This window comes from Pongo abelii, chromosome 1 (genome assembly GCF_028885655.2).
Source record: "Pongo abelii isolate AG06213 chromosome 1, NHGRI_mPonAbe1-v2.0_pri, whole genome shotgun sequence".
Classification (NCBI taxonomy): Eukaryota; Metazoa; Chordata; class Mammalia; order Primates; family Hominidae; genus Pongo; species Pongo abelii.
The window spans coordinates 27,672,960-27,692,661 of NC_071985.2; the positions used below are offsets into that span (position 1 = coordinate 27,672,960).

At 41.0% G+C, this 19,702-nt stretch overlaps 1 protein-coding gene and 1 long non-coding RNA gene across 3 annotated transcripts in view; one reads left to right on the top strand and one right to left on the bottom strand.

The window, feature by feature from the left end:
- The window catches only part of DUSP10 (dual specificity phosphatase 10), a 44,526-nt gene that overhangs the window by 16,817 nt on the left and 8,007 nt on the right, over positions 1–19,702 (top strand). The window lies entirely within an intron of this gene.
- LOC129047874 (uncharacterized) lies at positions 3,809–17,332 on the bottom strand. The gene is made up of 4 exons (XR_008509730.1): positions 17,188–17,332; positions 12,389–12,537; positions 9,734–9,924; positions 3,809–4,226 (listed from the first exon to the last, which is right to left on the bottom strand). It is a non-coding gene; the product is annotated as an uncharacterized LOC129047874 (long non-coding RNA).

A 19,702-nucleotide genomic window follows, 5' to 3' on the forward strand; every position in this document is an offset into this window, starting at 1 on the left:
CTGTGATAATACTAACATATATGAAGTATTTCTTACATGCCAGACTGTATGCTACAAGTGTTATGTCTCATGATCACGTTCCAATTTACATACGAGAGATTGAAACTCGGAGAGGTTCAGGCACTTGTCCAGCATTCAGCTGGTGCCTAGTGGATCCTGGGTGTAGCTCTGGTATACTTCTGCTCAGTGTGCTTTTGATATCTGGAACCTTAGAATTCATTCTCCTAGTAGCCTGTGGATAGAAGGATGATATTTCCTGCTTTTGCACATATTAATAAACCCACTTTCTGGACTAGGAAGTAGATGAGTAAAGGTAAAGAAAAGTACAAGTACAAAGTTAGGTATAACGAACAAGAAAGAATCTGTGATGAGTATGATGACTACATCCTAAAGACTCTAATGCCAAAGGTATTTGATTGTTTATGCTTTATATTCATTATCTGTCCTATTAGCGTAGATGATAATGAAAACTATAGATTGTTTTCCCTCAAGTATGTGAAGAAAGAATCTCTAGTAGGTTATGATTGCCCTTTGGGAAGGTTAGTTATCAGGGATAAGTGAACAGATCCTATCAAACCATTTACTGTTTAGTTTCTCTCCTCTCCTTTCCTAATCTTTCTTATCTCTGTTCTTTCCTTCTACAGTCTAAGCCTACAAATATAGCTCAGGTAATCTGGGGGTATGGCAAGGACAGCCCCTGGGAAAAATAATAATGAACACATTTGAAGGACAGCAGGATGGACGCCTTGGAATCCTGTGTTAGGGGCGGCATTCAGAGAGGCAGAATCTGTCTTCTGACAGAGCACCCAGTTTCACACAGTGAAAGTGTGTGACTGTCCTCTCAGATGTCAACTGTAAGGTTTCATCACTGTCTAAGTTCATTTTATGCTGCTAAAACAGAATACCTGAGATTGAGTAATCTATAAAGAACCGTAGGTTATTTGGCTTATGGTTCTGGAAGCTGTGCAGTACAAGAGCAGGGTGCCAACATCTGGCAAGGGTCAGCCCATAGTGGAGGGCATCACATGATGAGCAAGTGTGCAAGACAGTGAGAAAATGGAGGCTAAGAGTTCATCCTTTTTATTAGGACCCACCCCTGTGATAACCCACTCCATGGAATGGCCATGCAATTATGGTCTTAATCCACTCTTGAGGGTGGAGCCCTCATGACCTAATCACCTCTTAAAGGTCCCATCTTTTAATACTGCTACAGTGACAATTAAGTTTTCAATACATGAACTTTGGGGGACATATTCAAACCATAGCAGTAAGGTCACCCCAAACACTCAGGTCCTCCAGTGAGAGGGGAAGGGAGGGGGACATGGGTGATCAAGGTGGCAGAATTAGTGAATGGAGAACAAAATTTAAAAATCTGAGCATTTTTTATTCTGAAATATAAAAGTAATCAATTTTAAGAAAGCTTAAAATAAATTCAAGGAGATTAACTTCATTGATCATAAGTTCTCACATTTACATGGCAAGGTGAGTTTTCTGAACCACAACAACCCCAGGATGACTTTAGAGATGTTGAAAAGCCATAGAGTTACAGTCCATGGCACAGCAAGCATTCACTTACTCTATGCTGAATTAGAAAGGAAGGACATTTTTCAAGGAACTTGGTGCCACAGAATTGTAAGAGATGTTATCAAGCATTTGATCTAACCATCCCATTTTACAGACATAGAAACTGATTACTTATCCAAGAGGATATAAATAGCTAGTAGCAGTACTGGCATAGGATTCATGTTTCCTAACTCTCAGTTTAGGGTGTTTAAAAGCCCAACCAGTATATAATCCTTTGGATTAGTATCTGAGTTGTTGTTAAATAAGCAAATCTTGTGGGTTCAAGTATTCAGCCAGGTCATTCCATAATTTTTCTCATTACCTTTCTTAGGAGCGTATTTAGTGACTGATTGAATGAGCCGGCTGATGCTCCCTTATATTTGTATGCAGTTTATATATTTTCTTGCGAAGGGAGTATAGTTTGGAGGTTAAGGGCACAGATTCTGGAACCAGGCTGCTGAGTTTGAATTCTGGTTTTGCCAATTATTATAATTTTGGACAAATTCACTTTTCTGTGCCTCTGTTTGCTTGTCTATAAAATGGGGAGGGTAATGGCTCTTTTCTCATGGGCTCAGTTGAGAATTAGATAACATATATAGAAGTGCTTTGAACAATAACTAATGCATACTAGCTAACATTTATTAAAAATCAACCATAATTATAATATTGAATCTCTACAATAATAATTCATAATCTGCTTATATTCAACTGATATATGAGTGGTATAGTTCAGTAAAATGCTTTGATGTCACCACTAATGCAATACAAGTAGGAAATACTTTTCTGATGCTTGGTAGATCTTTTTGTTTAAAAGTTTGGAAAAACCCAGTGTTTCTTGTGGGGTGGATAGATAACTATGTAGGGTTTTTTTTTTCCCTGAAATAGTGCTGTGCTGAAAAATTATATGCTATTTCTGTGTAAGGAAATCTTATAAAAGTCTTAGCAGAAACACTTTATGTATACTTATTGTTAAGATATTAAGAACATTTTAGAAAGAAAAACATAATATTACTAATCCTGCCCTGACTGGCCTAGTTTCATTTTTATGTTTCTTTTTGTTCTCTACCCATATATGTGCATGTTTTTCAGGGTTTCTCACATAGAAACTGAAATTCATTTTCACTTTATATTGCATGTACTTTTGCTTCCTGTGTTGTCATCATAGATTTTCTTCTTTAATGCTGTAACCTGTCTTATTACCACATTTTACTTACTTGCCTATTAATATAAATTAAGATTGTTTCCAAGGTTTTGGTATGACAAAAGAAACCTCTCGAGGGAAACCGTTGTTTGAAATTTTCTCCACCTTCCCACCCAACTGCACTCCCCATTTAGAGAAATGGGTACTAGCTGCCATTTTGGGTGCTAGTTGCCAGTTTGAGTTTATTTTTCCCCCCAATTCTCTTTCACTTTTTAACTTCTGCTTTTCTTTCCTGAGTGTAAGATCCAACTACCTATCAAAGTTGTGAGTTTTTAGGGACATCTTTATCCTTGACCACAGGTCTGATACTGATCCTGAATGTGTGTGTTTACCACATGTCCTGTAAGGCACATATTGCAGATCTTGGACCTCTTTGGTGGATAGAGTGAGGACATGTGGAAGCCCCACTCAGCGCTATTAAATATCAGAAGCTATTGTGGAAGTGAATGATCTGGCAAGGCTAACAACGGCTCCTTGTTTCATAAATATGAGTCACTCCCAGTTTTACACTGTAGATAAAACACTCTGAAAGGGACAATAAAAACAGCAAGAGGTAGACTTAGTGAGATGCTGAGTAGATGTGTTTGTGTCTCCCTTCCTCCCAACTTTTCTAAATCCTGAGGTTTTAGTGCAGTGCTGAAGTTTTCTAGGGGCTTAAGCAAACACAGGCAGCAAAAACACATCAGAATGGAAAGATAATTCCCATCAGTTCTTTTTGCCAAATTGAGGTAAAGTGCCGTTTAAATAGGAGATAATTCTTTGACAGATAATTAGCTTGTCTTCCTTGATAAAATATGTGAATTGGTTGAGTTTATTATAATTAATTTTGCATATTATGTAAAAATCTATTCATGTACACTTACTAGGTGAATCTCTTAATTCCTACCTTGAGGATGGCTAGAAAGCCCCATTTCTGCTCCAGTGAGAATAGAAAGAACTGGATGAATGCTGTGGTTATGGAGTCCAGGAAGCCCTCTCTTACAAAGATAGGGAGGAGCTGAATGTGGGATATCATTATTAAAAGACGCAGAGACTTCATATTAATATATGCATTTATTAAAACAAACTTTGAGAACACTTAGGCCTGAGAATGAGATGCTACAAAGTTGCCTGAATAATTACCTTGAAATCAATCTCTTGCTAGTGACATTCTTCTGGCTTCCCAATGTGGAGCTTTTTCCAGGGAGTGGAGTGAGTGATTGGCTGGGTGTAGCTAGCTGTTGGCTGGGCAGTGGCTGTGGGAGGTAGCCTGAGAGGGCATGGAACAGTTGCTCAATGACTCAGTGAGTCAAAGCTCCTCTCTGCAGTTTTTCTTCCCCCGACTCCTTAAGACATTCTGAGCTCCTTCAGGCATCCGCATGTATCTGCACACTGCTTTTGGGGTGTCTTTTCTCATTCAAAGCTATTGTCATGGCTACTTGATTTGGCTCATATTAAAACCTGCACTGGAGATGTGGGAGTGCTGAAATAAAAGAGCATGCTGTAGTTAATCGATCAGACAGCCTCTCTTCTCCAAGTTGAAGTGTTTCTTTTCCTGAAAAGAGAGTGGCTATTTGATGTTCCATGGGAGCCGAATGACTTCCTGGTGTAGTGTGGCTTATAGCACCTTAGATTTTAGTCATTGGTCACTACCTCTCCATGTGCATGCACACACATTCACATGCAAACAAACACACATTTTAGTTAACATTTGTAGAATGGGAACAATTATGACACTGAGCATTAACTCATTTAATGGGGATAGCAATCGTATTAAATCTGTCTGCAGTGTCCAATATAGTAGCCTTGCTGCAAGCCAAACGTGGCCATTGAGCACTTGAAATGGGGCCAGTCCAAACAGAGATGTGCTGTAGGTGTAAAATATATACTAGATTTCAAGACTTTATATAGAAAATAATGTAAAATATTTCATTAGTAATTGTTTTAATATTGACTCTTGAAATGATAATATTTGCACATGTTAAGAAAAATATATTAGCAATATTTTACCTGTTTGTTTTTACTTTCTTGAATGCAGCCACTAGAAAAAAATTCTTGTTATTATAGCAGCCTGAATTCCATGTCTATCAAATGTTGCCGATCTCAATGTGGTAATAACAGTATTATTATCCCCACTTTTTAGATGAGGCAACTGAGGCTGAGAGAGGTTAGGTAAGTTGCCCAAGGTCTCACAGCACAATGCCAAATTCAGACCCGCCTGACTCCAGAGCCCACTCTCTTCATCACTAAGAAACTGTTGTATAATAGAGAATTTGTCTGGCCGTTGTCCTCAGTTCCTGGGAAATAATTTCTAAACCCTTGGAACTCCCCGAGTGTTAGGAGTGTCTTTGTTATGCATGATGAGCCCCTTGGATCACACCTGTGTTTATGCTAATGCGATGACTCAGGATAAGAGTTTGTCATCAGAAAGACATCCACATGATTAGAAAGTCAGGGCTTTGTATTAGTTCATCTTCTTTAGCAGAGGAGAGTGGGACTGAAGATTGAGTTCAATCACAAGGCCAATAATTTAATTAATTATGCCTAAGTAATGGAACCCCAATAAAAACTCTGGACACCAAAGCTCAGTTAAACTTCCTAGTGAACACATTGCTGTGTCAGCAGGGTAATGTGTCCTGATCTCACAAGGAGAGGGCCTAGAAGCTCCATATGCAGGACCCTCCCAGATATTGCCCTGTATGTGTCTTCATCTGGCTCTTCCTGATTTGTAGCTTTTATAATAAAAACTATCATCATAAAGATAGGGCTTGTGTTCTGTGAGTCATTCTAGTGAATTATCAAGCCTGAAGCATTGTGGAAGCCACAGAATTTATAACCAGCTGGTTAGAAGTGTGGGTGGCCTGGGAACCCCTGAACCTGTGGCTAGCATCTGGAAGTGAAGGCATTCTTATTTGAGACTGTGGCCTTAACTTGTGGAGTCTGCACTGACTCTGCTTAGTCAGTTTCAGAATTATATTGCAGTATTGCAAGAATAGACTGCCTTTTATTTGGATGTATGTATTAGGAGAACAGCAGCTGAGACAGCTAAGTGCTGCAGCTTAACTTGCTTATCTCTGTAACACCATTTCCTTGGTGACAATGGCCATTTGCATTCTAGACTTGGAAAATGACTCAGCCTTTGAGCAACTGCTTTTGCCCACTAGGATCAGTTGGGAGGCAGGCAGGCCTCTGAGACCTTCACATTCAAAACCCTTCAGGCTGTAATCTCTGGGGCCTATTTCGTCTCCCAGCTGGCATCATGTTAGTGGTGGTGACAAACATATGTGTTGGCCCCTCTTTGATACCAGGGATTCTTAAGTATTGGTTTTGGGATTGAGATCTTCATGGGAAGCTGACACAGGGTGATACTATGGGTAAGGAGTATTTTGATTTTTGTTGTGTTTTTTAATCATTTGCCTTGTCTGGAATTACGCTTTTGTGGTATGTCCTATTACATTTCATAAACAAGGTATTTAGTTCAATTGTTGTTTTTTCTTTTGGGGCTTTTGTTTGGATTTTTAAGCCAAGATCCATGCGTTTTATTTATTTTGGTTTAGTTTCTTCATCCCTGCTTAAAATAGACACTGCCTCTTGTCTGTGGTCCTGGTAACCACTACTCTTCTGTTTCCTGCTCAGGCCTGGCCCATGTTCTGTAAGGCCCTCTTAGGTCACCAGCTCCTAGAAAGTTGACTCCTATGAGTATCTCTTGGGGCCACCTTAGAATGCAGATTTCTAAGAAAAGTCCAACATAAACTCTGCAGTTATTGGGAGGAAAGTTTCCTTCACCAGTGAAAACCAGGAATAAAACAAGATTTTGGAATGTATAAAAGAGGCCTCTTTCAAAAAGAAATCAATATGACTTGTTTGTTTCTAACATGGGCCAGCCCTGGGCACTTTTCATCTGCCATCACACCAGGCCTGCTCTTCAGAGGTGTTCAGCTTTAAGACTACGGACAGTTCACACCAGATAACTATGAGGCAGTGTTCTCTGCTACTCAATGACCATGGAAGTCTCAGTCCCAGTTTCTGAGAGGGGAAGAGCAAATTCATCAGAACCAACTGAAGAGGTACAGAACATGAGGCATTCACTTCTCACACAGTCCCTGAGAATCTCACCTTCCAGAATACCAGAGGCTTCAAGGCCCTTTTTTTACCTTTCAAGAGCATTACAGCGTGCTATTGCTCTTTGAGAGATCTAGGGCTGTAACAGCCCTTATTTTTAGAAAAGAGAGAACTCCTGTGTTTGAAGAAATAGCTCTTATGATATGATCATGTGGTTTCACATGGTCTTAAGGTCAAGTAACTTGCCCAAAGGTGCACAGTTATTAAGAGGGATAAGAGGAACCCCAAATTACTGATTTCAGATCCAGAGTTGTATCCCTTCAAAAGGAGATAGAAGAAACAGGGCCACCCGGAGGTGGTGAAGATACTGTCAGAATCATCTGTTACTGCTTACCACATCTAAGTGAGAGGGTCAACAAGCTCTTGAGAGGGCCTACCTAGATTTTAGCTTGTGTATACCCTATACTGAGCACTGTGCCCCCATTTCATATTTAGTGCTTAATAAATGTATATTAAACTGAATTGAGGGCCCCTCCTGCTGCTCAGTGACATCCCTCAGGGTGAGTTTCCCTCCTGAGCCTTCTTTTCTCTTTCATGACTACCTTCCATCCATCTCTACCATTCATCACTCATATAGAATGTCCAAGAAGTAGGGGCGAGGAGAGAGGAGAAGGGGTAAGAGGCCACCAAGTGTTATTTGCCTTGGATCTCAGCCCCCCCGGAAGGTGCCCATTTGTCACATTTAAGGGAGGCCCAGCACCCCTGTAAATTGCCTTTTCCTCATAAGTCTAGTCAGCCCTCCTTCCCAGCCTTGAAATGCCAGGATTTCTAAATCCTGGTGCTGAATTCACCTGGCCAGTCCTGCACCTGACTGTGTGAGTTACAGCTGGATGGCATTGTTCAGATCAATCTTCAGTGTGTTCTGAAAATGTTTCTTCTGCCAGTCCTGTCACTGAATTTCCCTAAAGTTCCTTCCTCCTTTCCCTCATTAGATTTCTCTTTGGGGACTATTTTTTCAATCAAATCTCGCAAATCCATAGCATAATGCTGAACAGCATATAATAGATGCTTTACAATAAACTGGCCCTATCTCATCTCATTCCAATGTTCACTGAATCTAAAAATATTTAATGAGCACTTACTATATACAATTCAGATGCTAAACAGTGAATACTTAGAATTTCTATTAATAACTACAATGTAGTAGCTGATTTAATTCTTGCAATAACTATTGTTGCCTGTTAGTACTATTATTAGCTCCATTTCAGGGTACAAAGAGGTTAAACAGCTTTGTCAATATCATACTGGAAAGTTGTGGAGACAGTCTGGCCCTAGTGCACCAAATCATTACACTCTATTTCCTCTAAGACAAAGAACATCTTGACTTTCTTGGGGTCCACATTTTAATAAGAACAATAAACAGGGAAGAAATAAATAGGTAACTTCAGATAGCGATAAGTGTTCTGAAGACAATGAAACTCTTAAAAACTTCATGATATGATAAAAGAGATTTGGAAAGGTAGCTGTAAATTGAATGTCAGGGAAGACTTTTCTGAGAACACATCTGGTCTGAGGTCTGAATCACCTATGTGAGTCTAAAGAAAAATAAATTTTTATCCTACCATACTTTCAGAACACCTCTGTGGATTTTTCCCCCCTACACACAGAGCAGTCTTCCAGCAGACACTAGCAGAATGTCTTGCAACTTAATTTTGACTCCACCTGGTGTTAGCCTCAGACCCCACAAGTTGAGGGCTCAGTCCTACAAGATTACCCCACCTTCCCCGCATTGGTTATAAATCAGTATTTCTGCAGCCCCCTCCCTGGGTCCCATTAATTTTCTAGGACAGTTCACAGAACTCAGGGAAATGTGTTTACACATTTATTATAAAAGACATTACAAAGAATATAGATGGACGGTCAGATGAAGGAAATGGATGGGGTTTATGGAGGCTTCATTACATAGGCATGATTAATTACATCATTGGTCATTGGTGATCAACTCAACCTTCAGTCCCTGTCTCCTCCCTGGAGTTTGGGGGATGCGGCTGAATGTCCCAATCCTCTAATTAAACTGTTTTCTTTCTGGTGACCAGCTCCCTTCCTGGAGCTATTTAGGGGCCCCCAGCCACTAGTCATCTCATTGGCATTCAAAAAACACTCATAACTTCAGAGATTCCAAGGGTTTTAGAAGCTGTGCTACAGGAACCAGGGGCAGAGATCAAATATATGTTTTTTCATATCACAGTATCACAGTGAGGATCTACAGGAAGGGAGTTTGCGGAAGAGGGAACAGCAAATGCAAAGGCCTGGAAGTGGGAAGCAGAGCACCCAGGCTTTACACACCCTCTGACAGCTGATTTTGTTCTTGCCATTGTTCATTCATGTCATGTCATGTCATATCATATCATATCATATCATATCATATCATATATATGGTTTATCAAGGCTATATTGAAGTTATAGAACACCAGAGTTAGGAGAAACTTAAAGATTACCCTAAGTCCTGATTGTATAGGGGTGGCAAAAGAGGTCACAGAGCTAGAACCCAGTATCTTTTTAGTGTGGAAGGAATGGCTGCCCTCTGAGTCTTTGCTGTCAGGGCTTCTGTTACCCTGTGCAAAGTTAGACATGGCTTCAGGGGAAGTGGTCAAAAGTCTGATGGTGCCAGATACGGGATGCCTCCCAGGTCAGCACTTCATTCCGCATGCCCCAGGTTGAACTGACCATCACTTGGCTGGTCCTCCACTTAGCCTCAAGTCCATGTTGACAATATGTAATTCCAGCCCACCTCCTCAGAGACAAGCAGTGTTTTTAATGGTTTTGTTTTCCCCCAATCTCAGAAGGTGGTCACCCAGGCAGGGAAATGCTAGCTTTTTTTTTAACCCAGTGTAACTTTGTATGTCTCTTAGCGCATGGAGACCTCACCTTGCTTTGGGTGGACCTGTCAAAGCTCAGCCCTCATGGTATGGTGTGATCATTAGACACGGCTGAGTCCATGTTTAAGGAAAGCCCATGCCTTTTCTTTCTGGAAGTTGATCCTTTAGTCCTCAGCCTTGCTCATTATATTCACCAAATATAGAATCCAGCTCAGTGACTTGAGGAAGTTGTTGCTATGCCTTTTGTGAAGTGAAAACATCGGTTCAGGAAAACAATTCAAATTTTGATGCTAACATTTGATCCTTTCCCCTACCACTTCCTGAATTCCCTAAGCCACAACTCTTTGACCTCCAGATCCTACTGAAATACAGTTATAAATACTGTTTGTTGGACATGGGGGTTTTATTCAAAGCAAACTCAGATGCAGCATTTTTGGCAGGGCACTTCCATATATGATTTTAGCAATGGAACCCTATCCAGGCTTCACTTGTGTAACTTTGTCTTGCTTACTGCTTTCCCCCACCCCTCCTGTCATGGATGTTTCTAGAGGACCTTTTGTGAATGTAACTTCCAATGGGAATGTTTCACAGTAGAAATATGCTCTCCTGTGAGGTTCGCACGTGACATTTCTGAAGATTTATTTAATTGGACTTTACTTAAATCTCATTGGGAAACATACTTTTGCTGTGAAGCTGTGATGTGTTTAATCTGGGGTCTAAGATAAATGTTGGTCCTCGGGGTGGATGGTTGAGCAACAGTTTTCCTTTTGTACAGTGGGCTTGTGTAATGAATAGCTTTACTGGGCTTTCCTCTGTTTGTTTGTTTAGCAATGCTTCATTATTTAAACTTCTGCACTGAAAGGCAAGAATGTTTTTAGACATTCTTTAGAGAATTAAATAATAATTCAGAATATCTGGTTGAGCTTTCGGGAGAAATATGGCTTTGTGTTTTATAGCACTCTCCTCCTGTTAACATTCCTCTCTCTGCAGCTTCCCAGGATGATCTCATGGATTTTTCCCCCTCCTTTAATCCGTCTTGATGGATTAACCAGTATTAAGTTTGAGACCAGTGAGCAAAAAAGGTGGAGCCCTAACATGGTATAGAGTAGCCTCCCCAGTACACAGAATATCTCCAGCTAAAATATTCTTCCGCCCAGAAGGATGCCACATGGAGGTCATGTGCCAGTGCTGATCTGAAAGGGGATATATCTAATGAGGAGGGAAGTGTCTTTGGGAGAGGAGTGGGCTTCTGTGCGTGCATGTAGCTGGTTCATGGAACTAAGGTTCTGCAAGGCTTACTGCGCCTGCCTTTTATAGGCATGCTGGTCCTTTCAGAACACCCCCACCCCCTGCAGCCCCCGCCCCCACCCCCACCACCCTGCCACCCCCATTCTGACCTTGTACCATTTTTGGCTTGGCTTTAAGGTATGATACGAAGTTGAGTTGGCTCTCAGGGGCTTTGTTCTCAGGCAGCCCACAAGTTTTAGTGTGGCTCTTCAAAAGTAAGTATTATACGTTGTATTTCTAAAAGTAAGCTACACTGGGAATTACAAGTGGCACTATATTGATTTGGGCTGCTTTAACCAAATGCCGTAGACTGGATAGCTTAAACAACAGAAAGTTATTTTCTTATAGTTCTGGAGGCTGTAAGTTCAAGATTGGGGTGCCAGCATGGCTGGGTTCTGGTGAAGCCTTTCTTCTTGGCTTGCAGACAGCTGTCTTCTTGCTGTGCCCTCACAAGGCAGAGAAAGAGAGACAGCAAGTTCTGTGTTGTCGCTTCTTATAAAGGTACTACTCCCATCACAGGAGCCCTACCCTCATGACCTCACACTGGGGATTAGGGCTTCAGCATACGAATTTGTGTGTGTGTTTGAATATGGGGAGGAGAGATACAATCAGTCCATAGCAGCCACAAAAAATGCATTCAGAAAAGGAAAGGGTATGAATTTTGCCCAGAATTTGGAGTGTATGTAAATTACACCATTTGGTAAATCAGTGCATTCTCTCTCGCTCTCTCTGTTTCTCTTCCCCTTCCCCCTCTTTTCTTTTCAAACACATATTGATCACCTGTTGTGGACTTTGGAACACTCAGGAGCTTCCCACTGAACTCAGAATAAAACCTGCCTAAGAGGCCCTGTGAGGAGGGTCCCTGCCTCCCAGCCTTCCCCTCTCCTAGCCCTTCTCCCCACCCGCCTCTTGCCCAGTCATTGTGCCTCTCCACATTTGGCTCCCTTGAGTCACTCAGAGGCCCCCTGAGTTCCCTGCCTTTCCCAGTGTGGTGTTCCCTCCCTCTGTTCTCCTGGATTCCGTCCCCTCTCATACCTCAGAGAGGCTGTCCATGAACCCCAGTCTAATTAGTCCCCTCTCATAGCACCCAGGAACTGGAGAGCGGCTTCCGTTATGACTTATCCTAATTTGTGACTGCCTTCTGGAATCTGTGTTTATGGTTGTCATCTGTCTCCTCCTGATGGAGTGGGGAGGGTCTGGGAAGGGGCCTCTGCAGTGTGTCACTCACCTCCTCAACTCCCAGAATGTTTGGGGAGGGTTTGATCTTAAATACAAGAGATTATAACAGTGAAAAATGTGTTAATGTAACTGGCATGTCTGTTAACAAATCCCAGACTTGATCTGAATGTTTATGGTGTGCCTTTCTCCCTGGGAACCAGTTGGTCTGTGCTAACATAGGTAAAGTTTAGACACGTACCAAAAAGAAAACTGAACTTGCAAGTTTTCGGGAACATGGGAGCTGGAACTTGGCTGTCTTTCTGTCGGCCCCTGACCCCTCACCCCCAGACTGGATCTTGGTAGGCACCCTTCTTAGCCATTCACTTGATTGAAGCCCAAAATCCTTTCCTGGAAAGCAAAAATACTTACTCTTATTTTCTTTAGTTGGCATTTTTGTTAGTGAGAATGGAGCTCAATAGAAGTAGACAAAATCCTGGTGGAAAAAAAAAAATGAGACTACACAGGCTGGGAGGAAGGTCTGTGGATGGAGGTGACAACTGGAACCACCAGAAACATCTGTTCTGACCCTTCTATTCCAGACTAGGATTAAGGGAGAGCAGAAGGCACTTCCCTGCCCCTCTGGCAGAGGGACTGACTTGAAGTCAACTACGCCCACACCCTGTCTTCAGGTGGTTCTTACTGAAAGCTTTGTGAGACAGAATGGGGAGGGTGAGTTAAAGATGGTATTCTCTGCACTAGCAGAGCCTTACTGTGTGTTTGGCTGGCAGGGATGAGTGCTCAATCACTCTTCCCAGCCCACCTTTGACTTTTTAAAAATAGGTCTAACAAATATTCTGTGGATTCGTTTGAAATTCAAGCATCAAAATGCATTCCAGGTAGAAGTCTCTCTTTCATGTTTTCTTCCCATCTGCTGCTGATGGATTTATGAGAGACAGAGAAGGTGTAGGGAGAGGGAGAGAAGGGTAGAAGAGGGGAGATGGCAGGGACAGGGAGAGAAGAGGGAGAGGGGAGGGGAGGGGAGGGAGGAGGGATCAGGGTAGAGGAGCAAGAGTGGGGGAGAACAGGTGAGGGAAAGAAGAGTGGAGAAGGGGGCAAAGGGGATAGAGATAGAGACCAAACCCAAGGCCCTGGTGGGGAAGAAACCAGAGTCATAGAGTCTCACTGACTTCTGCAAAACCTGAGGCGCTTCCTGGCTCTGGGAACTCTTGAGATCTTAACAGTTCAACTCCTGCTCACATAAAAGTCATCTGCTCATTAAAATAACACAAAGCTGTTTAATTGTTGTCTTTGTGGAAAATTACATGACTGTCATCAGCTGTTGCTTCTGGCAGTGCTTTCTGTTCTAATGTAAATAAATGAGGTAACAGATTTAAAGAAATAGGCTGTATTTACATACTTCTGAGGTATCCTCTCAAAACAATCTGCCTGTGTTATTCAAATACACACAAATTAAACTTGTGGTAGCTCAAACATTGGTTATTCATTAAAGCCTTAAAGTTGAAATGGTAGGAGTGGGGCAAGAGAACTGCACCTCCCTTCAGGGGGTAGGAACCAGAGGCTGACTTTTCCGTGTGGACTGAGCTACTCCAGCCGGCGGAAATCCAATCCCCAGCTCTTTTCTATACCAATTCTGTCATGAGGCAACTTCTGAGCCAGGAGGGGAGGGTGGTGGGAGCAGAGGGGAATCGTTAAAGCTCTGACAAAAACTTTCCAGGGCCAGCATTTCTTGGAAGGCCTCCAATTAAACTTTATTTTCAGTTTTCATAAATCACAATTCCTAAATCATTGGATGTTTCTGACTCAGTTTACTTTTTTGAGGTAAATATGTGGGCAGTAATTTTTTAAAATTCTTCCTATTGAGGGCATGGCAAAGGTTTTATCAAACAAGGAAGGAAACAGTATATTCGAAAATATAAGAAAAATGACAAGAGACCCCTCCAATAAACAAGTTAATGACTGGAAAATGTAGAAGTATATGGAACAAAAAATGGAGAAGAAAGCACACTGCTAATTATACAAAGATTAGGAAGTAGCAAAAGTGACTGTTTTAGTTCTTGGTGAGTGTCATCGTCAAATATTAGCTTATTTCTGGAATGCTGGATTTTTTTTAACCTTGGGGTGGGAGGGATGGCACATGAGCTGAGAGAAACAGTAGTAACTGTTGAAGTGGCTACCTTGTCTGGGTTAAATAACCGGGGTTCGTTGTCTCACACCAAGAAAATTTAGGACATGGACACACATGAGGAGTTTAGAAGTAGAGGTTTAATAGGCAAAAGAAAGGGAAAGGAAAACAGCTCGCTCTTTAGTGAGAGAGAGGTGACTTCCAAGAGGAAAAAGGCCGACTGGTGGTGGATGTGCCAGATTTTATAGTCTGGCTTGAGGAGGCAGTATCTGATTTACGTAGGGCTCACAGATTGGTTTGACCAGGTGTGAGGTTTACACAGCACTCAGGGAAGGCTGGTCACCGCACCCTAATCTTATTATGCAAATGAACTCTCCCCTTGCCTGGCGCCATCTTGTCTGCTCCTTACTGTACACGTGGCTGGCAGAGAAGGGAAGATGGAGCCGCCATTTTGAACATGTCTAGTTGCGGGTAATTCTTTCCTGTTGGTGCCCACCCGTGCAAACTCTCAGTTTGCTTGTCTGTATCTGCAGCTCAACTTTACAGGCTGCTCTTCGTTGGAAAATGATTTGGGGCTGCTTTTCATTAAAAGGCAAACGTTACGAAGGACTTCTGTACCCTCACTATCTGCCTAAGTAATTTCTTCTTAACTCCTGTATCACTATGATACCAAAGTTACTATAGGATGACAACGCAAGCAATGTCTATTTCATGTAAGCGTCAGTATTCTATATTATGTTGTTTTGTCCAGACAATCCAAAGAAAAGACTATTGTTAACTCAAAATTCAGGCAAATTCTGATATCAACTTTTCAGAATTTTTTTTTCTCTTAAAACATTACTAAATACTACTTGGTTAGATGAACTAAGTAAAAATGAACAACTTTTATTATTGGAAGATAGTTTTGGGAGGGCTATTCTGGAAGTGATTTCAGCCTATCATTTATCACTAGGAAAACACCAGGAAGATCTTTTTATTTTGTTAAGGTTTGTAAATTATTTCCAAAAAGAAATTGACCACCTATCTCAATACCTCTTTCCCTATAGCTCCTGTTGGTATCTCACATACCAGCAGTCACCTGTCTTCATGTGACTTGGGGCTAATTCCTGTGTACAAAGGGATTTAAATAAGACTAGTCCTGCTCTCCAAGGACCTAAATTCTATTAAAGCTCTTAATTTGGATATACACAGAAAGGAAAATATATTTTAAAAGAATATGTATTAATAATGCAGTTATAGTTGTAGAGTGAGGCTGCATGTATACATATAATAAGTTGTTGAAACTAAGTTTTTATAGAATGACTCTGAGAAAAACTGTAAACACCTCAACTTATTGAGGAAATTGAGGTATGAAAAAGTTGTGTGTGTGATAACTTTTCTGTACGTCCATTTAAAAAATTTCTAGAAGTATACATATATTTTTAGAAAATATACCAGAAATGTATTTTTGGCTATTTGATACGCCTAAAAAATGTCTTTTTTTCAAGGCTTCTAAAAATCATAGACAGAAAGAACTAAATATAATGAGGTTTTCAAGGGAGACCACACTAACCACCAGCCTCAACCCGCACTCTGCATGCCACTTCCTCCGGCAGTGATGGAGTGTAGACTAGGCTAACAGCACTGAGTACACTTTTAGCAGAGCAGAGGTACAGTGGGCTGTCCTCATGGCTCCTGCTTTGTCCTGTTGTCCTCCCTCTCTGGTGATGCCCTTGCATGGGGTTGCCTCTGCAGGATGGTCTCCTTTTCCCCACTGCTCTGAAGCAACTGTACCAGCACCAAAAGTTCATCTCTAGCAACACTGACATTGACCACTGTAGTCTCTGGTCATCTTCCTGCATCTGACTACCTCCAGTGCTAGTTAGCTTTGCTGCTCCATTTGGCAATCATTCAAATAGCTGCAGGGTTTGAATGCCTTCTTAAAATACCAGGATGGCTATTGTACACACAAAATCATTGAATCATTACGACAGACCTAAGTAGTAGTGTCCTATTTTATAGTTATAGAAAGATAGCCTGGAAGACTTCAATAACTTTCAAAAAGTGACACACTTGGCATGTGGCAGACCCACTATTCTAAATCCAAGGCAAAGCTCTTTTTTTTTTTGCTGCTTTATATATCATCCACTGTCTTTTCTAGAGTTGGCTTTTAAGATATATCTGTAGATAACTGTGTCTCCTTCACACAGGAAAAACCCATGAATGGAGGGACTAAAATATTTTTAGATATATCTTCCTAAAAGACTTAATAATATGGCAAGCCAAATCATATGGATGGGTACTCAATGGGATTCAAGATCCCATTATGTTATATGAGTATATCTGAAGTTTTATGTATATGTGTGTATTTTAAGCATGTGATACTTCCTTGTTTATGTCTTTTCAAACATAAGGCATCTCACATGTAAGCCAGACCACACTGGTTTGAGGGAAGCAGTCAAATGACGTGATCATAAGAAGACTTCTCTCTGACTCATAGTCAGCCTCCTAAATCTCTCTCTTCCCCTGAGTAAGATAAATACTTCTTTATCTTTTGTTTCATACCTTATACCTAGTGAGACAACACTCCCATTCAACTCTCTCTGCCTCTGTTTGATAGGGCCTCCCTTTACTCTTCTTGGGAAAGAAATACAAGTTCCCTGGGGGCAAGATCCTAAGACAATTTAAGTAACACTTCCTTGGGTATTTTACAGTAGGAATCATTTTCATCTTGAACTTGAAAATACCGTACTGTAAAATACCCAATTCCTACTGTAAAATACCCAATCACATCTATGGAGTATAAAGAACATTTCATAGAAAACAAGAAGTAGAAATAATCTTTGTGGATCGAGCTGGTACCCACCCCCACCCCACATGTTTCTCCTGTTAAGATAGGTGATATTCTGTCCTGAAACTTATGAAGTGACTCTGACCCTGTCTTTGAAGAAGATTTCAGCCTTGGCAGCCTGACATCAGCTCCAGTTCATCCAGGCTTTGTTCTTCCACAGATTCTTGTGCTTATAGAATCTTGAGTGGCTCTGATGTTCTGTTTCCATGGAGTATATCATAGCATCCATCTGTTCCTGGTATAAACAAAATAGTATCCAACTTACAGCAATGTCTCTCCCACTTATAATAAAACACCTAACTCTCATGTAGCATTTTATCCATATTGAGAGCTCTGTGAGATAGAAATTATTATATTACAAGTCACAGATATGTAAACTGAGATGCAGAGACATCAATAACTTGCTCAAGATTACAAGGTAAGTGATAGGAGTCAGGATTTTTAACTCAAGCAGTCTGGCTCCAGTCTATGATCTTAACCACTATCATCAAGGTACTGTTTTACTTTAAAAGACTGGTTACTCAGTAAGAAAAACTAGGCAACAGAGAGGGGTGATCAATATGCTTATAGCAAACTGTAGAAGAGTCCAATTTTAGCCTACACCCCTCCCCCTGGTCTTTGGACATTACTGTTTGCTGACCTTCAGTGAGAGTGTTCCTTAAATTTCTGGAAACAGCTCACTTTCTAGCTTAGCATAAGACCAAAAAGTGCTGTCCACCTTTAGAGTATAAAAATCTCTTGCTTATAGATTCTGCATTTGGATGTGGTTTCTTTAACTCACCACCCAGTGCATTGCTTGTGAATCACATTACAGAGGACTCTTCTGTTTCCAGGACTGCAGTAGCCAAAACAGCAACAGGAGCTGAAATGCATCTATAAAGAGAAGTTTCCCACTAAAACTAGAATCCATTGCTTCAGTAGGACTGTCACTGAACTGACTGTGTGTTAGAAGAAACTGGCAGGCAGTATTTCCACATATAGTTCTTTAGAGGTTCTACGTATTCTTTGTTGCTGCCATTTAGAATCAATGTACTGACCATACTCATTTTGGCAGAGAACCTACTTTTGAGATAAGCTTTGAAAATATTTGCTGCCCCCCCAACCCGCCCTGCCTCACCCCACCCCGGCATTGTTGCTCATGGCTACAATATGTTCGCACTAATAACTGCAGGCTCTTGTGCACATAGGGAAGTTAGCCACCTTGGTAGAAATTAGAGAAAAGGAAGAAGGAGGGAAGAACAGTTTTATTTTCAAAATTCAATTCTGTGGAAAAACCAGAAATGCAAAGACAGTCTTTATTAGGAAAGCTAGGACCAACAAAGTGAAATCAGATATATTTGTTTAGGAAAAATAGGGAGCTGTTGCTTTCTTTATGTTAAAAGTATGTTTTGCAAACTTTAAAACTGCTCGGATACCTTGGTTCCTAATTCTTTTTTGTTAAATAAAATTTTAAAAGTAAAAACTCAGAAACATTAGCTTACTTATATAGAGTCTTTGTATTAAGCAGATTTTTTTTTTTAGATCTTTAAAATGGTAGTTTCCCAAAGTGATGAAAAGAAAAAGCACTTACAATGTGCTGGACATTGTTTTAAGGTACTTTATTAACCACTCTAATCATTGCAACAGTACAGTGAGGTAGGTACTATTATTATCCCTGTTTTGTATACAGGGAAACTGAGGAAGAGACAGGTGAGAAACCTGCCCAGGGTCTCATAGCTAGTGTTTGGCTGTGCTGGGGTTTCAAACCCAAGAAGTCCAGCCTCAATACCCCTGCTCTGAATCACTGCACTGCACTTAGGGCTCTCATGGACTATGCGTGTGCATAGATCAGTTGGAATTTAGGACAAAGGTGATGATATTGGGGTTAATAAGACATTATTTATCGAATACCTGGTTGTGTATCAAAACCTTTACATAGGCTTCCTGAACTATGACCCTGATGGGTAGATGATATTACATCCACTTAATAGATTGGTAAACTGAGGCTTAATGAGGGAACCTGACTTGCACAGGGTCTCACAGCTGCTAGGAGGCAGAATCATAACTGCAGCTAGGTGTGTTTGTCTCTGACCTTAGCTCTTAACCTCCATGCTACAGTGCTCCTGCTTTGTTTGTTAATTATCATGTTCTAATATTCTTAAATAGTAATAAATATAACATCATCAAGGTTCCTCATTAAGTGATCAGTCACTTTGGCCTCTGGTGATATTTGATGGGGTAGGGTCGGAGGAAAGTAACTGGAAAAGAAAAACCAGATTAGCTTTACTCTTCCCCCTCCCCTCCAGATTTCAATTTCAACCCTTCTCCAAGAGAAGAAAACAGTCCTTCCTGCAGACTTCTCTGGAAAAAACCACCACTGTGAGCTTCCACTGGTTTTTTTTTGCTTTAAGCACCGTCCACAGAGAGAGTTTTTAACTGCAATACATAGCTGTGCATAAGCCTTATGGAAAACTGATGCCCAAGTTGATTAGCAGACTGGCAGTTGAACAGGAGACTCTTTTTTCAGACCCCTCAAGGAGAATTTCCTTGTTTACCTTATATGTTTAAATTGTAATATCTCCTTTTCTCTCCACCCCTCCCACCTCCAAATATTATATGAA